Source organism: Nicotiana attenuata, chromosome 12, assembly GCF_001879085.1.
Source record: "Nicotiana attenuata strain UT chromosome 12, NIATTr2, whole genome shotgun sequence".
Classification (NCBI taxonomy): Eukaryota; Viridiplantae; Streptophyta; class Magnoliopsida; order Solanales; family Solanaceae; genus Nicotiana; species Nicotiana attenuata.
The window spans coordinates 31594284-31602785 of record NC_032000.1 but is presented as its reverse complement, the minus strand read 5'-3'; positions in this window follow the sequence as shown (position 1 = coordinate 31602785).

Below are 8502 nucleotides of genomic sequence, written 5' to 3'. Positions count from 1 at the left end.
GACATAGAGTTTAAGAAAAAATAAAGATTTTTAGAATTTGTGGTCCTAAACAAGCCAAAATGGGGCCCAAAGTATTTGTGTGGTTATAAAAGCTTCTCATTAAGGGTAGAATTATAATTTTAAACTAAATTGTTTTCAAATTTAGAAATGGGTCATTCTTTTTGGAACAGACCAAAAAAGAAAATAGGTTCACATAAACTAGAACGGAGGGAGTACTTGTTATCGTAAACTAATATCACAGATATTAAAATAAATTTTAATAAGTATAAGTATACATGAATGAATATAGTATAAGTTTTTGTGAATGATCATCGGGGATCGTCGTCAAATTATTCGTCCGAACCTACGAAGATGAACAATGAAAGTGTAATTAGATTCATGTGGTTTGCATACTTAATTAAGATTGTTTGAGGTTAAAATTTTATAATTAAGGGTATCCACCTAATACTTCCTTACAAACGATATTCCCGTGTATGTTCCTTCCATCCGTTTCGGCTGTTCTGTCATAACAAGGACTTCCTTTACGATAGTGTTGTTAGTAAAAGCAATTTTCACTTCTTTGTGAACCGAGGTGTAGTTCGTATTGACACGATCTAGATGACCATTGATAATATAGTAACTCTTCTTTGATTCAACGAAGTCCTTTTACTTTTATACATGCTTATTGAAAAGTGTTGCTTGGATGTTTATCCCCTATTATAGATGCACCAACATTTTAGGTCATAAACAAAGACAATATAAATTAGTAAATTATAGATGACAAATGTAGAATGGCATTACCTCTTCATCAACTAATATAAGAATTCTGATAATACGTTTGTGCCTTTGATTTTTGTATGGTATTACTGTACCACTTCGAATCACCGAGGCTTTCGTAACTTAATTAGATGAATATTTTGGTACCTTGCTAATAGGTACATATTCTTTTGATGATTCTGTTTCAATCGCTATTTGGACTGTACATGAGATGGTTAGATGGACGATGAAAAATAATATTAACAGTTATAGATTTTGTGGTCTCTATTATGATTTATTGTGTCATTCCACATAGACAATAGCTTAAAATATTTGCAAAATAGGAATAATTTGTGCTGGCAGTAGCTTTTATTTCATGTAGTAAACACATTGAAATAACCATAATAACTTAAAAGTGTAATTGTACCAATTATTTAAGCGAGTATTTCAGGGAGTTCGAACATGTTATAATAAAACTAAACTAATTAATATAGGAGAAAGCGATATAAACTACTCCCTCTGTTCCAATTTATGTGAACTTGTTTGATTGGGCATGAAATTTAAGAAAAAATGAAGATTTTGGAATTTGTGATCCTAAACAAGTCAAAAAGGGGTCCAGAGTATTTGTGTGGTTATAAAAGCTTCTCATTAAGGGTAGAATTAAAAGTTTAAGCGAGGAGTATTCTGATGATGCCCGTATGCACGAACCAACCTTAAGGGATGGGAATAATCAAAATAATTGAAAAAACAAAAGCTAGACAAGTCAGTAAGGATTCTGAAAAACATTTGCAGGATTTAAACACATATTGCGAAAACGTAAATTCGTGTCCTAATTTGGGGAACCTCGTTGTGCCCGAGGTAGGCCTAGCGACAAGTAGATTTGGAGAGATTTAATGCCGATAAATGCCTCATTTCATTAATGCAATAAATAAGTCGAACCTAAAAAATGAAAATAAATGAGTTACTAATGGCATCTTCCTTATTACATTTTAATTCCAAAATGACTCAAAACATATAAACCTAATCTACTTGGTCCCGGAGGGGCCTTCCCCATATTTGGCCCTCTTGGCTCCATCAATCAATTCCCCAGGTTGTGCATGTCCAGCAGCAGGTATGCCCTTGCTAGATGTCCTCCTTCGTTGCCTTCTACATTCTGACAATCTATGACCCTTTTCCTCATCTTCCCTTACAGCTCCATCAGACCCTGCTCCAAGTACTCCAACCTTTCCGCCGACCTTGAAGCCATTTCTTTCCACTCGTTGATTGATTCCACGTCGAACTTGTGTTGCTCCAGATGGTTGGCTTCAGATTCAAGGACCCTCTTACGTAGCCTCTCATACTTCACTTGTGCTTCAGCAACTTCATCTATGACCCTGGCTCGATGGTATCCTTTTCCACGATAATCTTCAAGTGCTACATGTGCTAGGCCTCACATTTGTATGGAATGGCGTCACCCTAAAAATCGTCTTTGTAATGACTCATTCTGGAGATTCGTGGTATGACTTGTTTCCTACCAGCTTGTCTCATAACCCTGATATGGACATAAGGATGTATTCCCCTTAACCCAATCAACACCAAGTGCGGAACATCCCTGGATCTGATGATGAATTCATCGGTAGGGAACTACTCGAACATCCAGTGAACCTGGTCCTTGGTCAAATTGTTGAAAAACTGTGCCCATTCTGTAGCGTTCTCTGGCTGTGCAAATCTATCTTGGATAAAGGTCATTCTTTTAGGATGGTGGAAAATGATGTGATCGTTCCATGGTCTTCGTGGAAACTCTTGGCGGTACTGACCCCTCTGAAGATGTTCTAACAACCAAATATGTAGTAACAAGTTACAACCCTCAAAGTGTTTGAACCCCTTCTTGCAACGATCCAGGGCCCAGTATATGTCCTCTACAATCATCGGGACAATAGCATAGGTTTGTCCCTCAATTCCCTCCATTAGAGATTCGGTTACCATGGCCAACCTGGTGTGAATTCTGTCCCCTTGGCTTGGGAACACCAACATACCCAGAAAGCAAACGATGAATACAAAAATCCTGCGGTGAGTCCAACCTAGGGAAGTGATGGAGAATTCGTCATGAAAGATACGGTAAGATTTGTTGTGCCCATATCGTTCATAGAGGAAGTCAAAGGGTATGTAAGACTTCTTCAAGCACTCCAAGTCCTCATTCTTTCTCAGGCCCATCATTTTCAGAAACTCCCTAGTATTGCGGTTTTCTGGTACTAGCAAACCGGGACTATCCCATGGTAATCCAGCGAACCCTCCGATTTCCTCCAAGAGAGGAGTCATTTCTATGTCACCAAAACGGAATACAGCTCTTTCTCCGTCCCAGAACATAGTACCAGCTTCGATCAACATGTTGTTTGGTTGGATGTCCAATAAAGAAGGTAGATTTCCAAGGACCCTTTTCATGTGGTTTTTGTCGCTTGGTGAAAGATTTTCCCACTAGTCCAACAACAGCGGTGGTATACTTCGGACCGTGCCGAACCTGGAGACTTCGTGCCTCATTTTCTGCAAAACAGACAAAGTTAGACCCTTGCCCCCTCCGAATTCGACTACTTACACATTAAAAATTAGCATGTCGGCATTTATCTCTCCAAATAATGCACATATCGTGATTGCATCCATTGGGATTATGGAAATCCCGGTGGACTTTGGACAAGGCTTTCTTAGGGGGTTATTATGTGGACAACATATTAACCCCGGCTAGGTTTGACCATGATGCATGTACAGTTATTATCAGAGCAAGGTTCCTATAGAAGTCTAGACCGGTACCCTCAAGCGGACAAGTTGAGAGGGAAAGGCACATAACCGTCGACTGCACCGTTGATCGACTAGTTTTACCGCAAATAAGCCTTTTCGAATTTAAAGGGTATTTTTAGGAAGAGCGTGGACACTCATCAAGTGCCGCTATGGTATTAGAACGCACGAGTGGAATATGATGTTGAGCATGGAATTATGCAAAAAGAAAACAACACGTTGTCAAGTATTTGCATGATTGAATAACGATTAAATGCGATATTTAAGAATTGTAAAGACATTTAAGAAAAGAAAACAAGGAGACAAGTCAGTTTCCATAGTAAAAGTGATAAAGCGGGGGGGGGGGGGGGGAGGGGGGGGGGTTAAATCATAAATGAATAAGGATAGGCAAATAAATCCACATAGCATGGAAAGGAGTGTGTAAGAATTAACGGAATAATAGAGACATGCTTAAAGACTAATTCACAGACAAGTTCGTTATGGTAAGACCCTAAAGGTTTCCCCAATAGAGTAGCCATGCTGTCGCACCCCTTTTTTCTCACGAAATCGGGTTTCGAGGGACAACTCCTTCCCTTTTGGGATGGGATAAGAGATTTGAAGAGTCGCCACCTAATGGATTAAGGTGCGTTAGGGCACCTAAAGCAATTAACTCATATAACTAGTTCACATCACTAGAGATCGGGTAAGGGCTCAAATTACCTTGAGAGGAAGGTGTTAGGAACCCCTCGAGGTCCACAACGGTGGGTCCCGACCGAACTTAAATTAAGCGAATTAGTCTTATGGGAAAATTAAACAATTTAGACAAATAGATATTACTTTAAAACGGGAAATAAAGGGTCCTAGGTATTTTAGCCTATAGGATCATTTCCATGCAATACTTGGTAACTTTCCCCAAGTTGGGGTGCTACAGATAGCATTAGCGCACGGGTCATCATTTCCTTTACTACCCAATTACTATCTTTCAGTTGTTACCTAAGCGTTCTAGCAGCTTCTAATGCGTACCTTATGCGTGCACTACCCGCCCCTTACTTATAGTCCTGGAGGTATTTAGGACCTCTATTTTGGATAGTTCTAGACTTACCTATGTTGCTTAAAATGGGAAAAAAGCTAGGCGACAGAAAAAAATCAGATTGGGCTATCAGATAGGGAACAAATAAGGGCTCCTGTTGACCTCCACAAATAGACATCAAATGCACGCAGTTAAACAGACAACTTTATTGATTTAGGATCCCATAGGCAGGATATCTAGATGAGCAGAAAGAATATAAGAAAGAAACTTATTAAACGACTATTGAGAACTTTGGGCTTGCCTACTGATTTGATTAAGTTCTGAATTTGGGCATGTTTCAAGTAGTACGAGATCACAGTTTTTGGCCGAGGATTCTTAATAATCCTACAGTTTTGCCTACTGATAACTGGAACAGAATCCTATAGGCGTGATATCTAAAGGTTGATTAAAGACCTATAACATGATTTCTAAGCGAATTACTAATTTTTTAACTCATGAAAATAGATTTTATCTCTTTAGATCCTATAGGCATACTTTCTAATTTGCAGAATTAATTAACCCCTATAGACATGGTTTCTAGGTGTCGAAACTAACCTGTTTATCTCATATAGGCATGGTATCTAAGTTGAAACTGATTTTTACCTCCTATAGGCATGATACCTATTAATCATACATGGGCAGAATTTTAAACAACTTGCCAGGAAGGTTATTATTCAAACAGATAGGATCCTATAGACATGGTTACTAATGCATGTAAATTAAAATGTGTGCATGGATCTTATGGACATGATTTATAATGCAAAGGTCTATAAACAGGATTTCTAGCATGCGAGTGAAGTACATAACAAAGCAATCAGAAAGTCCTATAGGCATGATCTCTAAACAAGTAGTAACATTCACACAATCATTAATAAACCTACAGGCAGGATTTTTACCCGAGTTTCAAACAAAGATATAGAAAACCCCCCAACTTTTACTAATAAACCCCATATCTGTTTATTACAAAGATTATTACAGCCCAGAATGAATAAATTACAGTATCTATTACACTATAGGGAGCCTTAGCATGCCCAATATAACCTGGGAGCCAGGCCTTCAAACACCACAGCTTTGAAACAATAGCAGGGATCCACAACACCTTAAACCAGGCTTCCAGTGTGTCAAAGTTCCCAAAGAGCCTCAAGGACCCCGGGCAATGCTCACACTGGAACCACACGTTTAACACAGAATTCATAAGAGATTGGAAAACCAGCGCCAATGTGTCAGAGTTCAAAGGAATCTCAGGGATCCTAGGCGGTGCTCACACTAGGGGTGGTAGGAACCTAGATAACGAAGAGTAGAAGTTTGAAATCCAGTATATATAGGGTAAAGGGGAACATGTTTAGAAAACAGTTTGATTTTTAGGGGCAAAAAATTACAGAATTGCTGTACGCGGTGAAATCAGAGGGCCGATTTCCCGCCATTAAGCCATCTCGGGGAGGTACCTCGAGACCCCGAGGACATGAAGCCACGACTTAGCCCTCCCCTTCGGGGCTTGTCAAGGCCCGATTCGAGGCCGAGATAAAGAAAAAGAGGGGAAGCCCCCGAGACACGCGGTTGAGTCTGACAGGGCCGGCCTATCCACAGCCTACGCTGAGGCGTCGCGTCAAGCCATCACATCTCCATATTTCGTAAATTAAATATACATGTATTCGTAACTGAGTTCCCCTCCTATATAAAGGGGACTCGCCCTACCTTGTAAGAGACTGATGTTGCTCCTTTTCTCTACAAGTGCAATAATATCTCTCTCTCTCTCTCTTTCTTCTCTCCAAAAGCTTATTGGTTCCCACTGTTCCAAGGATACCTTGATATCCTTCGCCTTTATATGTGTTCTTCATTTTATATGTGTTTTTCATCGTATAATTTAGTTTCGGCTATAAAGAGCTTTATTTGATCATATCTCTAACTGTTATACTACCCTCGATTGTCCCCGATAGCCTGAGCTCGATCTCGAGGTCAACCCCGAAGCCCCCATCGACCAAACCTACATCCGGGTAGCAGGACATTCGGTTCGATCATTATCTCATTTTGACTCACGGTCCATCGTTAAATCTTTGTATTATTAGCATCGTCTGCTCTAACAACTAGCTCGGGAATATATCACGTATTTTTAGAGTCCCATTTTACAAGTTTAATTGTCGTTATCATTTTCACGGGAAACAGTTTGGCGCCCACCATGGGGCTAAAAATAATAGTGATTATTTTCCTTCTAGTTTCATTACACAAACTCATATCATCTTTCACACTATTTCTTGTCCAAGATCCTTTGATTTCAGGTAAAAATGTCTGGCTCAGTAAACAGAGTTGAGAACGACCGCCTCGAAGATTACAGGGAAAATGGTGTAGCTGTCCCGGCCGCCGGAGCACCACTACAGGATCCCGATAACACACCCGGACCAATACTAGCGGATGCGGACTCACATGACGCACAAGAAGTCAACGAAACTTCTCACACCGACAGAAGCGTGCGACACAGCGACCGACAGGAAGTTCGAAAAACCCCGGCTCGGGAAGAACAGGAAGTTAGTCTTCACGTTATTTTTGAAATGTTGCAGGCACAACAAATGGCCATTGATCAGTTGCAAAACCATCCGAGAACTCCCAGCACACCGGCACCGGAAACAGCTCCCCCCGACGAGCGCACCGCCGCTCACGCATGCACAAAGAAGAACAGCGACTTTCAAGATGACCCCGTCGTAGAAACATACGCCGATGTCATCAAAGCAGCAGCGGCGGAAACCGACAAGTCGGAGGCCGAACAAAGAAAGGAAGAAACACCACAAGAAGTCGCATCTTGCTCCCTGATAGGACGAATGAGATCGCATCCGGTTTTGGATGAACAGATAACCCTGGCCTTTGCTCGAGGTTTAAACAAAGCATACCCGCCGACCCCAGGTCGTTTTAAATGACGTTCAGCCAGATACCCGGCTGAGACTTGGCCATGCGTCCATACCCAGCATCGGCCACTAATCGGGGCCATGAGCGACCATCCAGAAACCTCTATAGAAACAACACACCCAAGCAGGCCTTCCACGAGGAAACTAATGCCAAACAGATGGAGATACCGTCCATGCGCCGCTAATGGGAGGGACGCCTCAAGATCCAACCTACCTCGCAACGGTAGGGGAGTAGTTCGAGGGCGACGTCCTCGGGGAACCTCCAGCGGAACTAGATCCGATGAGGCACAGCCAGCGGACGAACCTCGTCCAGCAGAGTACGGGCTCGACATTGTTATGCCAAATATCCTAGTCACCATAAGCGAAACCAGGAACGCTGAACGACTCAGGCCTACTCAACCAAGGCCCCTTCGAAAGAACCACAACCTGACGCGGAATCCGCAGGACGCAAGCGGCAGCGGGGCCACGAATGACTCCCGTCTCAAAAATATGACAGTCGTGTTACTCAGTCAAAATCACCGACGAGTACTATCGTACGATCAAGCTCAAATCTAGCCCCGAGGAAAGAAGACAACCGGGAAGAATGAACTAAACAAGCCACAACGTATCACCGTGACAATGGAGGAGCGGCGACGCCCTCCGAGAACTCATAACATGGGGAGTAAAAAAACCCCCCAGCAGGACAAAGACAGATCCAGGAAAATATTTCCAAGGATACTCTTGCATCCAGGGAAAAGGGCACCACAACTCCACCCCAGCGTCGCATCAGCACATTGGTAAACCTCTCCCTCATCCGTTTAATCTTAAATAAAACATGTGTTCATAGATTCAGGAAGTTCGGTCACCCACAACGATGATATCGAACCAAAGGTCAACAGGGCGGTTCGCACTAACGGACCAAATCGCCCCCACATCCCGAATCCTTGGTGAAATCCAAATGACAAATCGCCGAGAAGACCGTTCTCTCAATATAGCCCACCTGAGTTCGAGCCGGGACCTCGGGCTTTACACCATCAAAGGAAGCGCAAAGTATAGACGTCTTATTAAGACGAC